Source organism: Camellia sinensis, chromosome 6 (assembly GCF_055761805.1).
Source record: "Camellia sinensis isolate YWXY chromosome 6, ASM5576180v1, whole genome shotgun sequence".
Lineage (NCBI taxonomy): Eukaryota > Viridiplantae > Streptophyta > Magnoliopsida > Ericales > Theaceae > Camellia > Camellia sinensis.
In genome coordinates, this window is record NC_138966.1 from 103,214,531 (window position 1) to 103,239,569 (window position 25,039).

The 25,039-nt window shown below is 37.5% G+C and overlaps 1 long non-coding RNA gene across 1 annotated transcript; it reads left to right on the top strand.

Annotated features, from left to right (window-relative positions):
- The first annotated feature begins 4,793 nt into the window (after positions 1-4,793).
- LOC145792346 (uncharacterized) lies at positions 4,794-6,316 on the top strand. Its single transcript, XR_014331732.1, has 3 exons — positions 4,794-4,872; positions 4,976-5,078; positions 5,480-6,316. It is a non-coding gene; the product is annotated as an uncharacterized LOC145792346 (long non-coding RNA).
- Positions 6,317-25,039: the final 18,723 nt, after the last annotated feature.

The window sequence follows — 25,039 nt, forward strand, 5'->3', positions numbered from 1 at the left end:
CAAATCGATGGTTCGTGCTATCACAGCATTGATTATACTGGTGACCTATGCATTTATTGTTTATATATCTACTGCTGTGCACACGTTTTTGCATTGATCGTGCAAATTCTAAGTTCTACTTGTGTGTTACTTGATTATAAGATATGACTAAGAGATTGAAGTAGTATGTGAACTTGGTGGTGTTGATTTGGTGAAAATTGACGGCCTGATTCCTATAAAAAAAATTATTTTTTGGGGCTAATTATGATGATTTGGTAAGTATTTACTATTGCAAATTATGCTTATTTGGATATGTTTAATTTACAATTGGATGAATTTGCTTATTGAGCTAACAGAATTAAGTTGAAACATTTCTAACTTAGATGCACTATATGCACGTTGTTATGTATTTTTTTTAGTCGTGGAAATTATTAAATCATATTTTGTTTATAATCAATCATTGAATTTTGAAAGGAAAACAAAATCCTACAGAACAGGATGTTGTTTTGTTAGAGAATGCACTGAAGTAATGGAAAAAAAACATTGACTTGACTTCAAACTACTTTTTTCATAGATGACAACACACCACACAATGATAGGAGAATCCATGCCGATGCCCCCACAATATCTTGGTCCTCTTGGTTTCTCTTTGTAGCAAATAGGCAAGTTGACAATCTATTTTGTTGAAAAAAATTTGCTCGGAAAAAGTTACTTTTAACTATGAAGATAATTTATTTTAGTAATCCCCTCAAACCTAATTAAAGAAACATACTAATTTTTTTCTTCAAGGTGCAAGGAAATTTACTTGTATATATGAATGAAGTAGTGTTGTTAATTATGGCTTCATTTTTTGTAGGCTTCTTCAGAGATTATGGAGTAGATGGTTCTTGGACGGTTGAAAACTTATGGAGTTGGGTTGGTTTTGTTGCGTATTAGGGTGATATTTCTTTGATAACCAGCATCTCTAATTTGTGCTTTTCGACTTTGCTTGGATTGCTTTTCAATAGAATGCTATTTACATACATATTGACTGTCTTAATCTTGTTTTGCTGATGGGAGGAAAGAAAAAGTGAGCTTTGTTGATATCATCCCTTGCTTCATATTGCATTTTAGACTCCATTGACAACTTGATTTTGTGTAAAATATTTTTTGCGCCTAAAGAAGCTGTTAAGCTTTCCCGTCTCTCAAGAAGCTTTTGATTTTATCTTTGCAGCCTTATTCTAGTTTAATCGTGTTTATGATTAGTTGCATGTTACTTTATTAAAACTGAAGTTCTTTTATTTCTATATATATTTATGAATAGGATAGGATTTTTTATTTTTATTTTTATGATGCTATCTTTAGAAACGCCTAACCCTTGTGGGGGCATATAATCTGTTAGTACACTTCTCCATATCTAATTTTCTTGCAGCTCACATCTCACTTATCCCTTTTACAATCTTGTTGACATCAATTAAGAACATATCTATTTAGCTATACAGAGAAAAGATAGAAACACAGGATCACATAAACATGATGTGCACAACATCAAACTAGTTAGATCTTTTCTTCAAGAAATGTGCCTGCTTTTATAGAATGAATGTCTTTGGAGAGATTTGAAAGGGCTGGTACAATCTCAACCAAATTCATAGACACACATATCTCACCTCATCTGTCTTGTTGTCCCGAAATATTCATAGCAATTAGATCATGGCTTTCGGTCATCAAATGATCAAACGGTTGGGATTGTTTTGAGGTAGAACAACAAAGGGGTTCTTCGTCCATCAAAGGAGGGATATGATATGTGTGAAAAGGACTACAATTCAAGCAATGATGTATTTGTCTATCAATATGTAGGAAACAATAGAAAGAACCACATGAAGAAGATACATCAACTTGTGGTTGTGCACTAGGTCAAACTTGTTGGATCCTTCTTCAACAATGGTCTCCAATTTAGGAACATTGGATGAAGGTTTTTGGGGAGAGAAGAGAGGAGATGGAAACTCAGGAATGACTGTGTATTTAATAATGGGCAGCCTTCTTGTGTTGAGTTGGGTGAAGTAGTGAAGGTTAGGGTGGCTGTGTGATCTCATTAAAGTGAGAATGGCTATTTGGTATCCTTGTGTGTGATACAGATCAGCCACAGCAGCGAGCCATAGCCAAGGCCACAACAGTCAAGGCAATGAAAACTAGATAGCTGCAGCCAAGGCCACAGTGATAAGGCAGAGCAGTTAAGGCCACAGTCCAGCAACCAAGGCCACACCTTAGCAGCTAGCAGCCATAGCGAAGGCTGCAGCTCAGAACAGACAGAGCTGCTAATGCTACAGTAGCTGCAGCCTCAGCTGCAGCCCTCTCTCATCAGCTGACGTCTCTCTCTCATTTCAAGAACGTGCGAATTGCAAAGCAAGTGGCAAATTAGCTGTTAGTTTGTTAAAGGTTAACTATATGGTTTAGTTAGACAGTTATAGTCAAGTTAGGTAGTTATGGTTATGGTTCATTGTTTTTCCCTCAACAATTTTAGCTTCTTTTTTCTATTGACAAATTCGCAGCTAGGGTTCTTCTCTCTCTTTGCCCTATAAATTGCAATTTATGTGCATTAATTGATTTTTCCTTGCCAAATGCATTTTTGTTCTTTCCAGATTTCTATTTTAGTGTTAATTCCTCTATTAGTTTCATCCACTAGATCTGTCAATTCAGTTCTGGATTGAAAATCTGGAAAATATTTCAGAAATGAAATGACATTTTAAAAACTGCATTTTTTCACTTAAATTAATGAAACTAATAGAAGCCACTTTAGTTATGATTTTGTTAGCTTTCTGCAACAAATTAAGCATTCAATGATCATATTGAGAATTCTTAGCAATAAGAATTAGTCCCTTGAGGTAATGGACATTGCTTGTACCTGTCATCGTATTCTTGTTCCAAAAACCTTTACTGGTTTTTCTTTTGTGTCTCAAAAGGAAGAAGGAAAGAGAAAACTTTCACTACTCTTATCTATTTTTTGATGTTGAGCTTCTTGAGTTCTGAATCCTTGTATTTGTTTTGTTGCTACTAGTTTCATTGATGTCTTTTAATCTTGTACCTCTGTTGTGGTGTTGATGGAAGCAACAGACCTGGAAATGGTGAATTTTGTTAGAATTTTTGTGTTCTTGACTGACCTTTTTGCCCTTGTATTGCCAGCTAGTTTTTGTAGACTTAGTTTCAGCACTTCTAATAAAACATAAATTCTTCTTGATATGGATTGACTAAATTAAGGCCCTAAAATTTCATTTCATCGTGTAATATTTTTTAGCCGATCTTTCAAAGGTATCCACGGCCTGAGAAGGAGTACCAGTCCTCTCTTATATAGAATGACAGGTCACTAGATTTGGTAAGCATCTCATTTGACATATCCATTTCCTTATTAATTTTTAGTTGCTGCAATGATCTTCCTAAAATACCAATTCTGTTCTACTATTTTAGAGTAGTTTCCAAATAGATATATATTTTACTCTATTTGTAATTTGGTAAATGACTTTCATTCCAGATTTGTAAAGATAAAGATGAAGCTGAGCAATGGTTTATTTGTTTAAAAGCATTAATTTCGCGTGGTCATCAACGGAAGTGGAGAACAGAATCAAGGAGTGATGGTATTCCATCTGAAGCTAATAGTCCCTGAACATACACTCGAAGAAGTTCTCCTTTGAACTCTTCATTTGGTAGCGGTGATAGCTTGTAGAAGGTATAATTTCTAGTTTTGCACACATGCAGAAAGTTCACCTTGAGACACACATAGGCACCTTTATGTAAAAACAAATGCACATGGACATAGTTCTCCTTAAGAATGCTTAAATTGGTCTGCATTTTCCTATAAGTTTTACTTACTATTTTCCTTTTTGGTTTCATTGGTTAAAGCCATATGTTATTAAAGCTTGTGATTTCATTCAATTCAATTGAAAGATTGCTAGCTGTTGCTTTACACTTGGTCCTCATGTTAAAATTAAAGAAAATCAGAGAAGAACTTGAATGTATTTGCAATCTGATGTAATTGCTCTGTTGGACTGAGCTGTGGCTGCAACTGCTGCAACTGTTCTGTTGTTCTGAGCTGTGGCCATGGCTGCAGCTCTACCTTGACTTGTAATGCTTTAGCCAATTGCCCATGCTGTGGATATGTCTGCAGCCATGTAGCCCTTGTGTCCTTCAATTGTCTTGCTGATCTGACCTCCTAAACCTGCTGGTAGTTACATAAATATGGTTGACATTCAGATTTGGAATACCTTATCCTACCCTTAGGACCCATTTTTATTTAGCATTCAAGTTTGTATTTTGTCAGAATTCAAGTAATAACAATTTTATCATAATTAGTAAAAATTACCAAGAAAAAGGGTTAATCACATCCATTGATTTCTTGATGAATAAAAACTATGGAAAAACAATAACTTCACAAAGAGGGTAAAAAAAAGAGAGATTGAAATGGAAAAAGATAAGTAGATGTTGAGCTTAAAAATCACACACAACACCTTTTTCATTATTAATTATGCAGTTCTTTTACGTGCACAAAATCGGATCGGAGAAATTAACAAGGAGATTGGGATTTGCTTAATCTCTGTCATAAGCCAAATGAAAAGTGACTTTCACACTTAAGCTTGAAAATAGACCTTCGGGGGCCAAAATCGTGCAACAGGTATGGGATGGCCCGGGGAACACCTCAAACACCTCGAGAGGGACCAATGTAAGTTATGAAAACTTACGGAACTAACATGGGACTCCCGGTTTGAAAATTAAGTCAAAAAATGTACTTTTTTACACTTAAGCTTGAAAATAGGCAATCGGAGGCTAAAATCGTGGATCGAACTTTGTTAAGATTATTATTATTGTTCTGAAGAAGAAGTCATGACTATTACTGAAACAAGTGGATCTCCAACTAGGCTTCAGGTTTGTGGATCGAACTTTGTTAATTTCAATGGTTTACACTGCCAAGAGTTACATTTATTATAATTCAGAACATTGATTTTTGTTCTTATTTATGATATTTCAGGGGAAGTATGGTGCAATGGTAGTATGTTGGATTCTAGGACTTGGGTCTCGTCTCTTGGAACAGCATGTTGACAATAGGAGATTACTACTATAACCTGTTCCCGGTAAGTAGCCCCTTGTTAATATCCAAATTTCCACCCTTTTTCCATCATTAAATATCACTTTTATGATTGCTAATTACAAAGTTACTTAGTCTGATCTTTTTGTTTCTTCAAATCCTCTCTTGAGATCCTATGTTAATTTACTATTTGAGCTGATTAGGAGCAAGGTTTTAAAGGATTTTCTAAATTGACTTCGTTTAAGATTAAATTTCTATCTCCATTTTTAGAAGAAAATGCCTACTAGTAAGAATTGTGGGTTCATTCTTAGTAAAGTTTGGATTCGTCCAACTGTATGCAGATAAAGTTGATTGATTGGAGTCTATAACAATTGTACATATCTATTGCCATATATCTTTTTAGTAAAGTTTTCAGGTTATTTACAATTTAATTATTTTGATTTGTAGTTCTTGAAGAATTCTTCCATGTAAGACTTGAATTCTATGAGAAGAGAAAGGCAAGTTGTCTAATGTTGTTGTGTTTATCTTTTCTTCCCATTTTGAGCCTTTTCAGCTCATTGGTTTTCAAACAGAAAGTCTGCACCTCATTATAATCATCTTACTTCATTTTATTTTACAGCACTTCATTGCTGTCATTATCTGTCACAAGGAGGTTATTCAGTGGATGACTTTATGGAATGCATTCAAGGATGAATTTGAGAATGAAAAGAACATGCTTGGTAGTTCTTTAGGATGATCAAGCACAAGGCTGATGCTTGGTGAAAAGAACATGCTTGTTGTAGTGAAGTTTGTTGAGGTTTTATTATCTTTGTTCGGTAGTGCTGTTTCATAGTGACATAATTTTTCTTTGTTCCCAGAAACATTTGAAGTGGCTAAAACAATATCGATGGGGCCATCATTGAAAAGTGGATCAAAAGTTGGGAAAAGTGGATCAAAAGTTCACGAACCAGACGAGCACCCTCTCCAACATATTTCTTAACAAGTTCAAGAAGCTAAATTGTACAAGACTACTTGGCAGTATAAGCATTTTTGGGAGGATTAAATATTTTTGGATGGATGTGTATGGATAACAAATATTAGTAGTTTTATTTGTTGATAGCTGTGCATGGATAACAAATAGTTATGTTTCAAATTGTTATGCTAGATGGATGTGACTTGTGAATGAAAACTTAGAATAGTTGTATTGTGTCGAATGTTAATGAATTATGTATTGTGTCGAATGTTAATGATTCAGTTAATTTGAATGATGCTTTAAAATTATAGGTTTATTATGGATTGAATGAATTATTAGGAATTACAGGTGTATTGTTTTCCTGCTTTTGCGACCAATTTATTAGTCATGACATCCAAAATAAATTTTTTTCACAAAAAATGACAATTGCCGACCAAGAGTTTTGGTCGCAAAAAATACATATATTGCCGACCAAAACAGCTCTTGGTCGTGGAAACTCACTTTTGCCGACCAAAAGTTTTGGTCGCGAAAAGTAACAAATGGCGACCAAATTTTTTGGTCGTGGAATGTCACAATTGGCGACCAAACTTTTTGGTCGTTGAATGTGATAATTGGCGACCAAACTTGTTGGTCGCGAAATGTGTCAATTGGCGACTAAGATATTTGGTCGGGAAAATATCACTTTTCGCGACCAAAGTGTTTTAGCGACAAAATGAATTAGTCGCGGTAATTAAATATTTAGCGACCAAAAATTTAGTCGGCAAATCCAACTTTTGCTGACCAACTAAAATTTTGGTCGCGAATTACTTTTGCCGACCCTCAATTGGCGACCAAAATGGCGACCAAAAAAATTGGTCGCAGATAACTTTTGCCGACCAAAAATAGACTTTTAGCGACCAATTTTTTTGTTGCCAAAAGTGTTAATTCTTGTAGTGCCCTTTCATATCATGAGTATTTTTCCGTCACTTTAAGTTTTATAGTCATCCTAATTAAGAGAGACAGAGAGAAGAAGGTGAGCCAAGAATTCAAGGTTCAACTATTAGGGGTATTTTCTCAACTTTTCTAAGTCAATGGCTGACAAAGGTATGTTCATTTTATTCTTGAGTTGTATTGAATTCAAGATCCTGTTAAGTTTAATTCCGCATTATTATTATGGTTACATGTATTATTAATACTTATATGTGGTATCAGAGCTTTAGTTTTGTGAATCAATACACATTGGAATTATAATATATTTATGATACTGTTATTAATAAACGATACCTTTGTTTTATTAAAAGTATTGACTTTAAAATATTATCTCAATTTGTTTGTATTGATCAAAAGTATAATACACCTTTTTTATTTTTGTTATGCTATTAACATGCTCTCCATAACCCTTTACAATAAGCATATACATAGCCATGACTTTAAAGTTTGCATCATAATAGTCCACTTATCTGCCACATAGGTTGGTTGGTTAAATTTAAAGTTAAAACTGTAATAACCATCACCACCGTTTACTGATTAAGCTACTGATTACTGCTAAATTGAGACTGATCATGATAAGTAATTAAACTGACTGAAAAACTGAACTGATTGATTGAATGTGCTAGTTTCAATGCATATCTATCTATTGACTGTTAGACTATCTGTTCATGTTTTATGCTTTAAACTGCAAATTGAAGGCCGGCGGCTGAATCTGGAATTGATTGTTGATTTGTGTTAGTTAGAATTAATGGGATTTTATGGCATATTTATCTGAAATGTGATTCGGTACGATTAAATTAGGATAAATAATGTTAAATTGTAAAGTTGGCCTTATTCACAATTTTGCCACTCAAAGTGGCCACTGTCTAAACATTTTGAGCTTCATTATACATTAGACAACACATTTCTTCAGCCTTCTTGAGCTCCTAGCCGACCAAGAGAGAGAGAGTGGGAGAGAATTGAGTTCATCTTGTTGATTTGCTTGGAAATTGAAGGAATTGTAGGGTTGATTGTATAATTGAGCTTCTAGTCTTGCGATTGGAGACCTAAGGTAGAGAATTCAACCTCTCTTTGATGTATTTGTGTGTTGTCTTGCATGATCCTTGAGAAATTTAGTGAGTTAAAGTCTAGAATTGATTCTATATGTTGAATTGAAGCTCATCTCATGCATGCATGCGTATATTGATGAGTTTAAAGTTGTTTTCATGGAAAATTGTCACATGCATGTTCATATTTTTGCTAAAGACCATGAATTTATCTTGTTTTGAAAAGAATTGGCTCAGTTAAGCTAGCATTTGAAGCTTTGAAGTGTTTAAATTCTTGCATGTTCCATATTAGTCTTGTTCATGAAAATTGGTTTGAAATTGGATTTAATTGAACTACTTTTGGACTTTGATTTCTCAAATTGATCTTTGAAACATGTTATACTATGAGTTTTGAAGTGTTTTCCAGAAAATTAGCCCAAAATGATCGCATTTAGTACATTAAAACTTGTTTTTGAGCTTGAGGTTCGAATCTGGAATTTCTAGAATTTGGACTTCCGCTCGAGCGGGAAAATCGTGCTTCCAGCACTTTGCACTGTTTTACAATCCGCTCGAGCGGGGTATTGGACGCTCGAGCGGGAAGTTGAGTCACATGCTCGGGCGAGTTTCGAACGCCCAATTGAGCGTGATTTTCACACATCCAGTACTTTTACTGTAGCTTGCATTACGCTCGAGCGTATTTATTCACGCTCGAGCGGAGACCTTTGTTTGCATGTCCGCTCGAGCGGATATGTACACGCTCGAGCGGGACCCCTGTTTTCTGAAAATGTTTTCTAAGTGCATCTTTGCATCCTCATTTCATTCTAGGCATTCTTAGGCCTAGTTTAAGGCATCTTGATGAGGATATTGATGTAGCACCACACCGAGTCAAGATAGGGATTAAGTTACTATTTCCCCAACTGAGTAGCTTAGTGTGTGTTCACTCTGTAACTGTGTAGGGTTGGCATCCGGAGACACACTCTAGCTTATCTATAGCCCAGAACTCTGTGAGTAACAATGTTGTAAAGATATGTTTGAAAATGAATATTTTCTGAATGATCAATTGAACTGTTTTCTAAACTGTTTACCGTTAACTGAATGAATGTTTGTCCTCTATTCTGAACTGTATTGTGGCATCCTTAGCAACTACTGTTACTGTTACTGTTATTGCTACTGTTACAGAGATCTCTGTCGGTTCCCATGTTTGGAACCATTACTGATGGCCATCATTGACTGTTCGGTCTTCCAAGACCTATTGTTTACTGTACTGTTCTGCTATTGGATGTACCACATATGACTGTTATGACTGAATGACTGATCAATTGACTGTTTTCAACATTGAAGGGACATTCATTCTTAACCTTTTTACGCATTATGTTATTCACTGGACTTTAGCTCACTGCTCATATATATATGTAGGTGTTCAGGCACCGGACCGTTGCTAGAAGCGTCAGGGTAAACTTCAGTTTTGTCAAGCCAACCCTTGTGCCTCACTTCGAGGTTCCGAGCCTGTCAAGCTGAGGCTGCTTGGGGAGTTTTAGATTTCTCCTTTTTGTTTATAATCTGTATAAACTGAATGTTACTGTACTGTACTGTTCTAATAGGGATTAAGTCCCTGTCTTGAATGATTGTATATATTGTACATACTGTTTTGTTTTTGAATGTGAATCTATATGAAAATTCTTTTTGTATACAGACTGTTATAGCTCATTGGACATTGTCTATTTACTGTTTTGGCTTCCGCCATGCCCTTGTACTCTGTATTATTGTTTGACTGTTATGACTGTTAAGCAGGCCTTCGGTAATCACGGATTACTGGCCGGTTACGGTGCTAAACCCATAGGGGCGGGTTTGGGTCGTGACAGAGTGGTATCAGATTGATACTTAAACCACGAGTTATACCGCACACACGTGTCCAAATGAGGTATAGGATGTCCTAGAAAAGTGATTAGGGCATTACATGAGCATGATAAGTGTGTGTTGCTAAGACATGAATATAACTGTTAATGTGATAATCTGTCTAAGTATGCAACTGCCTATGTTTATAATTGTTATAACTGCCTATAGTGAGATGGACAACGCAAGAAATGTTGATGAAACTGAATCCTCTGAGGCAAGAATGACGAGGTTGGAGAGAATGGTGGAACTACTAACTCAGAGACTAGAGCAACAACAGAACCAACAGCCCCCCACCTCCTCCAGTACAACCCAAGCTACCTATGAATGATGATATCATAGCTCTGACATAGAAATTTAGTAAGATGAAACTGCCATCCTTTCAGGGAGGCCTTGAACCCTTAAAGGCTGAAGCTTGGGTTCTTGAAACAGAAAAATTGTTTGAAGTGTTTCCGTGCTCTGAAGCACATAAAGTGTTGCTAACTACCTTCACCTTACAAGAAGAAACTAGAAGGTGGTGGATGCTGGTCCGTGACACCAATACTGCTATGGACTGGGCTCAGTTTAAGGGAGCCTTCTTCGAAAAGTACTTCCCACGGTGTGTCAGGGACAAAAAAGTGACTAAATTTGAACAACTGAAACAGGGTACCATGTCAGTAGTTGAGTATGAATCTAAATTTACCGGACTTGCTAGATATGCACCACACATGGTGGAAACCGACTACAAGAAGGCCAGGAAGTTTTAAGGTGGCCTCAATGTAGAAATACTGGACAGAATCAATGTGCTAAAGTTACTGAAATATGTGGATGTTCTTGACCGAGCCATTATGGCCGAAGCAAATATTGAAGCACTGAAACAGACTGAAACACCCGCAACTGAGTGGCACGGGAAGAAAAGGGGTTTTAAATTCAAGAAAGGCAGAACAAAAAGCAAAACTCAGGGTCAACAACCAGTTCCAGTCAGGGAAGTGGTTCCATACCGCTCTGTTCTAATTGTGGTAAGAAACACAAAGGGGTTGGTTATAAATTATCTGGTGCTTGTTACAGATGTGGCAAGGTGGGCCACATCGTAAAAGATTGCCCTTCTGCTCCTCAGGGCAATAGTAAAGCTGCAGCCAGCGGCGTAGCATCAACTGCTCTACCAAAACCCAACCCCAAAGCTACTGGAAAAGAGCCTATGAGGCAAGGCCGAGTGTTCGCACTCGTACTGGGAGACGTACAAAATACCGAGACCGTTGTGTCAGGTATCCTCTCTAATTGTACTCAAAATGCTTATATATTGATTGATTCGGGGTCTACACATTCATATGTATCGCATGCTTTTTCGCAAAAATTGAATAGACCATTAGAACCCATGAACTACCTGTTAGCTATATCTTCACCTGTTGGGGGATCTGTGACTTGTGCTTATATGTACCCTGCACGTGAAATTATTATTGGGGATATGTATCTGTATATTGATTTACTGCCTCTGAATATAGATCATTTTGATGTGATATTGGGAATGGACTGGTTAACAAAATATCATGCTACTATAGACTGTGTGACGAAACAAGTTGTTTTCCGTCCACCTGGTTTGCCTGAATTTGTGTTTAATGGAGTTGGAGTAGTACCTCCCCCGTATCTGATTTCCTCCATGAAAGCCTTTAAATTGATTAGAAAGGGGTGTAAAGGGTATTTCTGTTCTATATTGACTGTACCTACTAATGATAATATTGATGTGAACAATGTCCCTATAGTCAGAGAATTCCCGGATGTTTTTCCAGATGATCTGCCAGGGGATTTGATTGACAGGGAGATTGAGTTCACCGTTGATGTGATTCGGGGTACACAGCCAGTATCTAAAGCTCCTTACCGAATGGCTCCGACTGAACTGAAAGAATTGAAAGTGCAACTGCAAGAACTGTTAGATAAGAAGTTCATCAGGCCCAGTACTTCGCCATGGGGCGCACCTGTCTTATTTGTGAAGAAGAAAGACGGCTCACTGAGACTTTGTATTGACTACCGCGAACTGAACAAGGTAACTATGAAAAATAAATATCCATTGCCTCGTATTGATGACTTATTTGATCAGTTACAGGGTGCTCAAGTGTTCTCTAAGATTGATCTCAGATCCGGTTATCATCAACTGAAAGTTAAACCAGAGGACATTGACAAAACTGTTTTTCGAACGAGGTATGGACATTACGAATTCCTAGTTATGCCTTTCGGAGTTACCAATGCACCTACTGCATTTATGGACCTTATGAACAGAATTTTTAAACCATTCCTCGATAACTTTATTGTTGTATTTATAGACGACATTCTGATTTATTCTAAAAGTAGAGAAGAACATGAACGTCATTTGAGACTTGCCTTACAGACCTTAAGAGAACAGAAACTGTATGCTAAACTGTCTAAATGTGAATTTTGACTTGATCATGTTATGTTTTTGGGACATGTTATTAGTAGAGATGGCATTTCAGTTGACCCACAGAAAGTTGAAGCCGTGGTAAATTGGCCTAGACCAACAAATGTTACAGAAGTCTGAAGCTTTTTGGGGTTAGCCGGGTATTACAAAAGATTTGTCAAAGACTTCTCCAAAATTGCCTTACCATTGACACAGTTGACTCAGAAGGGGATATCATTTGACTGGACTAACCAAAGGGAATCAGCATTCCAAGAGTTGAAAACACGACTTGTGACTGCACCGGTTCTTACCCTACCTTCAGGTACGGATGGTTTTACCATTTTTAGTGATGCTTCTCATAAGGGTTTGGGATGTGTTTTAATGCAGAATGAGAGAGTTATTGCCTATGCTTCCCGACAACTGAGACCGCATGAAAAGAACTACCCGACCCATGATTTAGAACTTGCTGCAGTAGTGTTTACACTGAAAATCTGGCGTCACTACCTTTATGGGACGACATGTGAGGTGTATACAGACCACAAGAGTTTGAAATACTTCTTCACACAGAAAGAACTGAATATGAGGCAGCGGAAGTGGTTAGAACTAATAAAAGATTATGACCTGCAAATTTTGTACCATCCGGGGAAAGCTAACACCGTTGCCGATGCACTGAGTCGGAAAGCGATCGGAAACTTAGCCTGTTTGCTCACCAGACAGAAAGAGTTGCTTTGTGACCTTGAGAAATCTGAAATTGAGATTGTTTTGCGAGAACAAGGTGGAACAATAGCTGCTATTTCTGCTCAACCGGCACTGATAGAAGAGATTAAAGAGAAACAACAACAGGATGACTTTTTGAAGAAGATCATCGATGAACGGGAATCCAAACCAAGGTCGGATTTCCAATTTGAGAACAATGTGTTGAAATTCCAGGGAAGATTATGTGTACCGAATGATTCTGAACTAAAAAGAAGAGTTCTGCAATAGGGCCACAATTCAAAATTGTCTATCCATCTAAAGAATACGAAAATGTACCAAGACTTGAAATTAAATTTCTGGTGGCCAAGAATGAAGAAAGAAATTGCTGATTTTGTATCAAAATGTCTTCATTGCCAACAAGTTAAAGCCGAACATCAACGACCCCGCAGGCTTACTGCAACCCTTACCGATACCGGAGTAGAAATTGGAACATATTACCATGGATTTATTGTTGGTTTACCTCGCTCCAGTAAAGGCATGGACTCAATTTGGGTTATTGTTGATAGACTGACTAAATCTGCTCACTTCTTACCTGTCAAAACAATTTATAATGCGGACAAATTGGCTGTAATCTATATTGATGAAATTGTTAGACTACATGGAGTGCCTGTGTCCATTGTTTCTGATAGGGACTCGAAGTTTACATCGAGATTCTGGCAAAGCTTACAGACATCATTGGGTACTAAACTGAGATTGAGTAGTGCATACCATCCTCAGACAGATGGTTAGTCAGAAAGAACCATCCAGACTCTGGAGGATTTACTGCGGATGTGTGTTCTTGATTTCCAGGGAAATTGGGAAAGTCATTTACCGTTAGCTGAATTTGCCTACAACAACAGCTTCCATTCAAGTATTGGTATGGCGCCTTTCGAGGCATTGTACGGCAGCAAATGTAGATCTCCGATTTGCTGGGCAGAAGTTGGAGATGGGCCTTTGCTTGGGCCCGAGATTGTCTATGAAACTATAGAAAAAGTGAAACTGATACAACAGAGACTGAAAACTGCACAGAGCAGACAGAAAAGTTATGCGGATGTCAGAAGGCGGGACAGAGAGTATGAAGTAGGCGATCACGTTTTTGTGAAAGTGACACCAATGAAAGGCCAGACTCGTTTCGGAGTCAAGGGTAAGTCAGCGCCGAGATATGTCGGACCGTATGAGATTATTGAGAAAATCAATCCGGTGGCGTATCAAGTAGCGCTTCCTCCTGAAATTGAGCATATGCACAACGTGTTCCATATTTCAATGTTGAGGGAATACCTTCGGGATCCCTTCCACGTGATTGAGCCTACCCGTGTAGTGCTAGGTGATGACTACACTTATGAAGAACGGCCCATTCAGATTGTGAACAGACGGATCAAGAAGTTGAGAAACAAAGAGATTCCGTTAGTGAAAGTTCACTGGAAGAACCATGGTGGTGTGTATGCCACTTGGGAAAGGGAAGATGACATGGCCAAGAGATATCCTGAATTGTTCCCACTGAATCCTGTTTTCTTCCAGAATGAAGGTAATTCGAGTTTGGAGGACCAAACTCTTTATAAGGAGGAGAGACTGTAATAACCCTCACCACTGTTTACTAATTAAGCTACTGATTACTGCTAAACTGAGACTGATCATGATAAGTAATTGAACAGACTGAAAAACTGAACTGATTGATTGAATGTGCTAGTTTAAATGCATATCTATTTGTCGACTGTTAGACCATCTGTTCATATTTTATGCTTTAAACTGCAAATTGAAGACCTTATCGGCGGCTGAATCTGAAATTGATTGTTGATTTGTGTTAGTTAGAATTAATGGAATTTTATGGCATATTTATCTAAAATGTGATTCGGTACGATTAAATTAGGATAAATAATGTTAAATTACAAAGTTAGCCTTATTCATAATTTTGCCACTCAAAGTGGCCACTATCTAAACATTTTGAGCTTCATTATACATTAGACAACACATTTCTTCAGCCTTCTTGAGCTCCTAGCCGACCAAGAGAGAGAGAGTGAGAGAGAATTGAGTTCATCTTGTTGATTTGCTTGGAAATTGAAGGAATTGTAGGGTTGATTGCATAATTGAGCTTCTAGTCTTGTGATTGGAGACCTAAGGTAGAGAATTCAACCTCTCTTTGATGTATTTGTGTGTTGTCTTGCATGATCCTTGAGAAATTTAGTGAGTTAAAGTCTAGAATTGATTCTATATGTTGAATTGAAGCTCATTTCATGCATGCATGCGTATATTGATGAGTTTAAAGTTGTTTTCATGGAAAATTGTCACATGCATATTCATATTTTTGCTAAGGACCATGAATTTATCTTGTTTTGAAAAGAATTGGCTCAGTTAAGCTAGCATTTGAAGCTTTGAAGTGTTTAAATTCTTGCATGTTCCTTATTAGTCTTGTTCATGAAAATTGGTTTGAAATTGGATTTAATTAAACTACCTTTGGGCTTTGATTTCTCAAATTGATCTTTGAAACATGTTATACTATGAGTTTTGAAGTGTTTTTCAGAAAATTAGCCCAAAATGATCAAATTTAGTACATTAAAACTTGTTTTTGAGCTTGAGGTTCGAATCTAGAATTTCCAGAATTTGGACTTCAGCTCGAGCGGGGTTACTGGCGCTCGAGCGGGAAAATTGTGCTTCCAGCACTTTGCACTGTTTTACAGTCCGCTCAAGCAGGGTATTGGATGCTCGAGCGGGAGTTGCGTCACACGCTCGGGTGAGTATCGAACGCCCAATCGAGTGTGATTTTCACACATCCAGTACTTTTACTGTAGCTTGCATTACGCTCGAGCATATTTATTCACGCTCGAGCAGAGACCTTTGTCTGCATGTCCGCTCGAGCGGATATGTACACGCTCGAGTGGGACCCCTATTTTTTGAAAATATTTTCTAAGTGCATCTTTGCATCCTCATTTCATTCTAGGCATTCTTAGGCCTAGTTTAAGGTATCTTGATGAGGATATTGATGTAGAACCACACCGAGTCAAGATAAGGATTAAGTTACTATTTTCCCAACTGAGTAACTTAGTGTGTGTTCACTTTGTAACTGTGTAGGGTTGGCATTCGAAGACGTGCTCTACCTTATCTATAGCCTAGAACTCTGTGAGTAACAATATTGTAAAGATATGTTCGAAAATGAATATTTTCTGAATGATCAATTGAACTGTTTTTTGAACTGTTTATTGTTAACTGAATGAATGTTTGTCCTCTATTCTGAACTGTATTGTGGCATCCTTAGCAACTACTGTTACTGTTACTGTTACTGTTATTGCTACTGTTACAGAGATCTCTGTCGGTTCCCATGTTTGGAACCATTACTGATGGCCATCATTGACTGTTCGGTCTTCCAAGACCTACTGTTTACTGTACTGTTCTGCTATTGGATGTACCACATATGACTGTTATGACTGAATGACTGATCAATTGACTGTTTTCAACATTGAAGGGACATTCATTCTTAACCTTTTTACGCATTATGTTATTCACTGGACTTTAGCTCACTGCTCATATATATATATGTAGGTGTTCAGGCACCGGACCGTTGCTAGAAGCGTCAGGGTAAACTTCAGTTTTGTCAAGCCAACCCTTGTGCCTCACTTCGAGGTTTCGAGCCTGTCAAGCTGAGGCTGCTTGGGGAGTTTTAGATTTCCCCTTTTTGCTTATAATCTGTATAGACTGAATGTTACTGTACTGTACTGTTCTGATAGGGATTAAGTCCCTGTCTTGAATGATTGTATATATTGTACATACTGTTATGTTTCTGAATGTGAATCTATATGAAAATTCTTTTTGCATACAGACTGTCACAGCTCATTGGACATTGTCTATTTACTGTTTTGACTTCCGCTATGCCCTTTTACTCTGTATTATTGTTTGACTGTTAAGCAGGCCTTCGATACTCACGGATTACTGGCCGGTTACGGTGCTAAACCCATAGGGGCGGGTTTGGGTCGTGGCAAAAACCTTGCCTTCTTATTAGAGAATTGGACAAGTTTTTTTTAAAAACAAGCCACGATCAAAAATTTGACTCAGGCCGTTAGTTAGTCATTGCACTATCCAACTGATTTTGCTACCAATTTTGGTTGACTTAGTACATCAAAAATTGATTACAAATTATCGGATTAAAAGTGATTTTAGAATTCGTTAAATCATTCAATCTATTAAATAAATATTTGATTGTATTACGTCAAAGAATTATGGTTTTATCTTGTCTGATTATATACACTTTATTGTTAATATTTATATATTTTCATGATCTAAAATTGCTATCATGATATAATTTTATGACATTGACTATTAAATATTGAAGTGGTTAATTCATATTAGGTGTAATTCTTATTGACCATTATATGAGATATCATGATTGTCATATTATTTATATATATATATATATATATATATATATATTCATGTTTGTCTAGAGTTATCATTATTATCATATTGGTAATTGCAATCACATAAAAGAAATTCTAGAAATCATTAAATAGTTATTGAATTAATGATAATTAAATAACTCAAATTAATGAATAGAGAATAATTAGGATAATATAACATTAAGGTTGATAATATTCTCAATTGCAGTTATAATTAGGAGATTGAGACTAGCCCAAAGGAGAGTCACTTTCAAATAATTATAAACTGGGTAGGATAATATAACTTATGTAATTTGACAGATTAGAATTGAATACCCAAAGGTAACATGACTAGCTGAAAAAATGCATAAATTACTTTAGACCTACATAAGTGATTCTTGACGAGTGGACAATAGATATACCTAAGTTTTGCCCAAAGGAAAGACTTTATGTGATATCAATAGTTCATCATAATTCTCAAAGCTTTAATATGTATATTGCTTATGCCTTTTTCCGTGTTACTTACGAGATCTTGTGTTAATACCTCTTAAGATCTGTCAAAAAGATAGTTTGCTATCTAGGGTGGTTGGACTCAGAAGGGAGGCTATATTGACTCCTCCGACCTTCCTGGGATCTTACTTGGTTATTGACCAAATACTACAAAAAAATTATTTTTTTGCGACCGCAAAACGCCGTCGTAAATACCCCAAAAGCCGTCTCAAAAGGTTTTTTGCGACGGTAAGTGGCATATTGCGACGGCAAGTGGGGGGTCGCAACAAAGGGAGCTACAAAAGGGTTTTAGCGACAGCATAACGCCGTCGCCTTTTGTTTGCGACGACAAAATGCCTTTTTTGCGACGGAAAAATTATGTCGCAAATAACGCGTGAAAATCTAGGTTTTTTTTAGACGACACTATGTTGCCGTCGCTAAAAGGGTTTTTTGCGATGGCAAAAATACCGTCGCTAAAAGTTTATTTGAGACAGCACATTCTACCGTCACTAAAGGACTATTGGCGACGGCAATAACACCGTCGCTAAAGACCCGACTTTTCAACCAAATCCCCTATCTTTTGCGACAGTAAAGCTGCCGTCGCAAAAAACCCTAGTTCAATTTTCTTTTTGAGACGGTGTGTGCTACGTCTCAAAAAAAAAAAAAACTGTATTAAAGTTATTAAAAATATGAAAATAACCTGTATTAAATGAAAAATAACTAAAAAAAAAATCAATAATTACATAATAATATAAATAGATACATAAACAAAAGTTGGCACATAATGAAAATTCATAATGTTATTTCATTCATAACAATACATAAATAAAAATTCATAACAATAAAAATTATCCCACTACTTAATATCGCATAATACATACATAATGTTGTTCACAAATCTAAATAACGTAAATCAAAACCAAAATTTTTCATCATGATTCTTCCGTGGGTTACAAAAACAAAAGTTGGTCATAACCTTTACACGCCCGCATTCCACAAGAAGCAAACTGCTACTCAGGAAATATCTGAAAACAAGAAAATAAAAATAATTAATGACAATATAATGGTGTTAATATTTTAATTACAGAAAAACATAAAAAACTAACTACTATATAATTACAAAGATAGTTTAGTAAATAATTTTGGCTAGACAGAAATCCGGCCTTAACTCCCAAATCGGAAACCCGATTGGAGTCCCGTCTTCTCCCACAACTCTCTCGTGCCTAGGCGGTTGTGTGTGCCAAGTTTCATGCTAAATTGACGTCGTTTGGTGATTTTGGGGGTCAACACCTCGAATTCAAGTTTCTTAAGGAACTAGTTTGTCTAGACCGAAATTCGGCTCTAACTCCCAAACCGGGAACCCGATTGGAGTCCCGTCTTCTCCCACAAGTCTCTCGTGCCTAGTCGGTCGTGTGTGCCAAGTTTCGTGCTAAACCGACGCCGTTTGGTGATTTTGGGGCATCAACACTTCGAATTCAAGTTTCTTAAGGAACTAGTTTGCCTAGACCGAAATCCGACTCTAACTCCCAAATCGGGAGCCTGATTCGAGTCCCGTCTTCTCCCAAAAGCCTCTCATGCCTAGGCGGTCATGTATGCCAAGTTTCGTGCTAAACTGACACCGTTTGGTGATTTTGGGGCGTTAACACCTCAAATTTAAGTTTCTTAAGGAACTAGTTTGCCTAGACCAAAATCCGACTCTAACTCCCAAACCGAAAACCCAATTCGAGCCCCGTCCTCTCCCACAAGTCTCTCGTGCCTAGGCGGTCGTGTGTGCCAATTTTTGTGCTAAACCGACGCCGTTTGGTGATTTTGGGGCGTTAACACCTCGAATTTAAGTTTCTTAAGGAAAGTTTGCCTAAAGTGAAATCCGGCTCTAACTCCCAAACCGGGAACCCGATTGGAGTCCCGTCTTCTCCCATAAGTCTCTCATGCCTAGACGGTTGTGTGTACCAATTTTCGTGCTAAACCGACGCTATTTGGTGATTTTAGGGCGTCAACACCTCGAATTCAAATTTCTTAAGGAACTAGTTTGCCTAGACCGAAATCCGGCTCTAACTCCCAATCCGGGAACCTGATTCGAGTCCCGTCTTCTCCCACAAGTCTCTCGTGCATAAGCAGTTGTGTGTGCCAAGTTTCGTGCTAAACTGACGTCGTTTGGTGATTTTGGGGCGTTAACACCTCGAATTCAAGTTTCTTAAGGAACTAGTTTGCCTAAAATGAAATCCGGCTCTAACTCCCAAATCGGGAACTCGATTGGAGTCCCGTCTTCTCCCATAAGTCTCTCGTGCCTAGGCGGTCGTGTGTGCCAAGTTTTGTACTAAACCGACGCCGTTTGGTGATTTTGGAGCGCCAACACCTCGAATTCAATTTTCTTAAGGAACTGGTTTGCCTAAACCGAAATCAGACTCTAACTCCAAAACCGGGAACCTGATTCTGGCCCCGTCTTCTTCCACAAGTCTCTCGTGCCTAGGCGGTTGTGTGTGCCAAGTTTCGTGCTAAACCGACGCCGTTTGGTGATTTTTGGGCGTTAACACTTTGAATTCAAGTTTCTTAAGGAACTAGTTTGCCTAAAGTGAAATCTGGCTCTAACTCCCAAACCGGGAACCCAATTCGAGTCCTGTCTTCTCCCATAAGTGTCTCATGCCTAGGTGGTCATGTGTGCCAAGTTTCGTGCTAAACCAACGTCGTTTGGTGATTTTGGGGCGTTAACACCTCGAATTCAAGTTTCTTAAGGAACTAGTTTACCTAAAGTGAAATTTGGCTCTAACTCCTAAACCGGGAACCCAATTCGAGTCCCGTCTTCTCCCACAAGTCTCTCATACCTAGGCGGTCGTGTGTGCCAAGTTTCGTGCTAAATTCAACTCTGACTCCCAATTTGGAAACCCGATTTGAGTCCCGTCTTCTCCCACAAGTCTCTTAACTTAGAATGTAAAGAATGCAAAGATATATTTTAGCTTAGAATGCAAAGATACATTTTATACCTGATCTTCTGGTGGTGGTGGTGTATATGGATTCTCGTCTTCTGCAGATTCCCCAAATGCCCGGTGGCCACTCGATGCATCAGGAACCTATGATAGTCAATGCATAATGTGTTAATCATATTCGAATTTTATACATAATGTTGTGTGAAAATTGAACTATCAAACAATTTAATTTATATCGAACCTATCTGTTGGGATCCACACTCGCCCCCTGTGACACAAAGGCCATCATCTCAGCTCTCATCTGTTGTAAATATGTAGAGAACTCTGCTCGCAGCTCCTCTCTCAACTTATCCCTTAGTTCTGCACGAACCTGTTGGGTGATCTGAACAATAGTCGATGGCTGGGGTGTTGACTGTGATGGCCCAACACCATCTTTATACACCGCTCTCCGAGGCACAGTTCTCCCGTATGTGCGACAATATCCATGTCCGTTATGACCTATCAACTCTTGGAAAATGGCATTCCTGGCCTCCAAAGCCCAATAATCCTCAAGTAGCATAGAGAGTTGACGATTAAACTCATCCTGTATTGAATAAGACATATAAGTATATGCCAAATTAAGATGGTTGACACATAAAAAATAAAAAATAAACTTTAAATAGAATCAAAGGTGTTTGGACACTACCAAGGTCTGGATAACCTCTGGGTCATCTACTCTACATGTCATAAGCCAAACATTTATCTTATCAGTAGACTCCCCTTTATTGGTCATCTACATTTTTTTAGAAATATGAAAATTAGAATCCAAATAATTTGCAAATATACAATGTTTATTTATATATAAAAATAAAATAATAAAATATAAACCTCATGCCGTATCTGAGTGAAAGTAGTACGCCCCGTGGTATGAGCTATGCCGTGAGCTCGCCAATTTTTAGCGTTCCTAGTTGCAATTTTCTAGAACAGGTTCAACAAATGTAAGTATATAAATATGATTTGTATGTTTACATATCATACATATAACTTATTTGTATACCTCAGCATCGGAAGTACGCCAATACTCCACAAGTTCTTCCTACTAGCTTGGCACAATGTGCAAAGGAACATCATCCTTCAAATTAGGATCAGAACTTCTAGGCTTAAAATACTTAGCCTTAATCTTGTTCTTGTGATCCTTCCATATGCTGTTGTAGTTTTTCATGCAGATTGACTTATACTCCTCTGGACATATATTCAAATTGTCCTATAAAACACAATTTCAAAGTTTAAATAATAATAACACAATTTTGGAATTCGAATTTTTGGACAAAAATATACTTTTACCTTCACATCCTTCCAGATAGCATCAACAATATCATCAGGCACATTGTTCCAATCAAGAAAAGTAAAAGGAACAATGTTACCATTCCGCACAATAATCCAAGTTGAGTAGTTAACTTAGGCACGTTATCCCCTATTAGGCAGTAATTTTTATCAAATTGTATGTCCAGCTTTGTACCAGTACCCCACCTCCTAATGCCCTTGGCACATCCTCTACCATGCCTAGTCGAGGTTGATGAAGAACTAACATGACCTGCGAGATATAATAACAATAAACAATAAGCAATGATAATAAACAAATGTAAATTTAAATAATGTGAATACAAACCAGATTCTTATACCTGAGGTGGGCTGTGAAGAAGTCGAAGGGTCTGCAAAATACAATGAGAATAAACAAGTTATATATAATGAGAATAAATAAATGTATGTTTAAATAATTTTCATACAAATCAAAGCAAATTTATATACCTGCGGATGGCTTATAAGCTGATGACACTAGTCGGGATGATAGCTGCTGTGGTGCCACTAATGGTGGATGCACCGATGGTAGGTGTGGAGGCTGAGTACATGGTAGCTGTTGTAGTGCCACTGACAGTGGTCGATGTGGTGGTACTAATGGCCCCTCTGATTGTGGTCGTTGGGATGCCTTCTCTAATGGTGGCGCCAGTAATAGTGGTCACTGCGATGGCTGGTCAGATGGTGGTGGCACTAATGGCCCCTCCGATGGTGGCCGATGTGATGCCTCCTCTGATGGTGGTGCTACTGATGTCTTGTTATGTAGCACATCAGACATCATGCGCTGGGGATGATCAGGCTTCCTCTTCCTTTCCATAATAATCGGCAAGCAATATAACATTAATTGACATTAGAAACATAGACAATGGTTTGTTATCAACTATAATATGACTTTAATTGAACTAATACAATTACAAAGACAAAGTAAATTAAGAAACTGATGATTAACTACAACCTTGGCCTTAATTGAATTACTGATGTTGATTAAATATCAGCCTATTTGAAGATCAACTGTTTCCCCTTTGGCGGCTTCCCTCACCCAACTAACTTCTTCATCACGAAGCATTATATTTTATTCCAATTGTTGGCTCATATATGGCTCGATTTGTGGATCAGTCGAACTCATATCAAATAAACCTCTTTGAGACATCTTCACCACCACTTGCCAGTCTGGTTGTAACGAGTCTGCAACATACCAAACTTGCTCTGTTTGGGACGCCAAGATGAAAGGTTCATTGGTAATTCGATCATCTCGGTACAACAAATAATTGAAGTTCACCAACATGAAATTGAAGACATCTTCTTTCTTTCCGTGAATGTTGTCAATCCAATCACACTTAAACAACACATGTTTATTCTCATTGGAATATCGAATCTCAACAATATCTGTCAATTGTCCATAATAGTACACAGACCCCACACGAGGATTCTTGTCTTTCCGACTAGCATAACTTATGGTATCTGCCTTCAAAGCTACACCACAATTTTGTGTGGCTCGACGATCATTCATGGCCTTTACTCGATACCAAAACCCATTCAGTATATACCCGTTGAACCTCATTGCCAGGTTATAAGGACCATTTGCCAATAAAATAATCTCTTCAGAAAATATGACATCAGTAGTCCTTCGCAAAGTTTGGACCTATTTAAAACAAAAATGTAAAATTTAAAATGTAGTTCGACTTCAGTAACTAGAATCTATAGACTTAAATACATACATGTTCCTTGAACCAAATGTGAAAAGTTTTAAAATGTTCACGCTGAAGCTGATGATCGTCGACACGAGGCATTTTGAGCTTAAGTACTTCAAGGTGTTTGTTGTGTAGATTGAAATTTTATCAATACAAAAAATTTGGTTGAAAATTTAATAAAACATAATAAAATATTGAGTGAGTGACTTAACCTACTTTATGAATGGTTGAACCGCGCTTGTATTGAATAAGATGTATTGATGAGCTTGTACCCAAGAAGTATTATCAAGATAAAAGCTTGTGTTTTCACCAATAGCATGACCTAGATTATCAGCACCACTATAGTTCCTCACGGGTTGACTAGATTTGGTTTCCATATCATTGAGATATTGTGCACAAAAATTCATGCATTCTTCCATAAGATATCCTTTAGCAATTGATCCTTCAGGATGAGCTCTATTACGCACGTATTGCTTCAAAGTAAGAAGATACCTCTCAATTGGATACATCCATCGAAACTGAATCGCTCCACCCAATAATGCTTCATCAGCTAGATGTATAGGCAAGTGCTCCATTATATCAAAAAAACTCGGAGGAAATATTTTCTCTAGATGACAAGGTGTTACAGCGATACGATCTTGAATATATTGCAAATCCGTTGCACGATTCACTTTGGAACACAATTGTCTAAAGAAATTGCTCAATTCAATCAAAGGTTCAATTACATTCTTTGGTAACGATCTTCGAATAACCAATGGAATAAGTTGTTGCATCAGAATATGACTATCGTGGCTCTTAGGACCCCCAATACTTCTATCATGTGAGCATACACGACGTGATATATTGGATGAATACCCGTCGGGAACTCTTAATTCCTTCAACACTTTCAAGAACAAATCTTTCTCATCCTTGGTCATCGTGAATTGTGCTGGTGGTAAATAGGCTTTATTCGACCCTCTTAACTGCAAATGTAGGGGTTTTCTAATATTCATATCTTGTAAATCACGTCGAGCATTAACACCATCCTTCGATTTTCCTGCAACCCCTAATATTGTCCACAACACATTGTCACAAACATTCTTCTCTATATGCATCACATCGAGGTTGTGTCTTATTAGTTTGTGCTCCCAATATGGCAGTTCATAAAAGATACTCTTTTTCTTCCAGCTATGGGTGTGATGTCCAGCTTTTTCCTTCTCTACCTGTCTCTTTTGCCTCTCCTTAAGGTCATCCCTCTTGTA